Below are 461 nucleotides of genomic sequence, written 5' to 3' on the forward strand. Positions count from 1 at the left end.
ACCCTTCAGTCCGCAGGCTGACGCTCTATCCACTGAGCCAAACCAGTTAGGACCAGTGGCGTTTCTTTACACGTTAGCTGCCTCCGTTTGTTCATAACCGGAGCTAAAGGTTGGGTGACTCAGGTGCCTACATTGAGACACACCCCTCCAGCACAACCGATCACTTCATGGACATGAGGGATCAATAAATCGAGAACTCAGGCCTAGACAGAGCCGAAGAGCAGTCGCATTGTGTGAATACAATATCGATACCTCAGACCTCCTGGTTCTCAGTGGGGGTGCCTGTACTAACATGTGTGTCAAAGTGAGGAGCTATGACCTGGGGCAACGAATGTGAAATATATTCCTGATGTGTACGTCCGGAGACTGAGTGCCCACTAGCATCACCTGATCAGCTTTCCCCCCCTTTTTAAAAAATATATATTTTATTGATTTTTTTACAGAGAGGAAGGGAGAGGGAT

At 47.9% G+C, this 461-nt stretch overlaps 1 protein-coding gene across 1 annotated transcript in view; it reads left to right on the forward strand.

Moving 5' to 3' along the window:
* DNAH14 (dynein, axonemal, heavy chain 14) overlaps positions 1-461 on the forward strand; it is a 152,975-nt gene that overhangs the window by 20,195 nt on the left and 132,319 nt on the right. The window lies entirely within an intron of this gene.

The sequence above is a fragment of the Myotis brandtii genome, unplaced genomic scaffold (genome assembly GCF_000412655.1).
Source record: "Myotis brandtii unplaced genomic scaffold, ASM41265v1 scaffold231, whole genome shotgun sequence".
Classification (NCBI taxonomy): domain Eukaryota; kingdom Metazoa; phylum Chordata; class Mammalia; order Chiroptera; family Vespertilionidae; genus Myotis; species Myotis brandtii.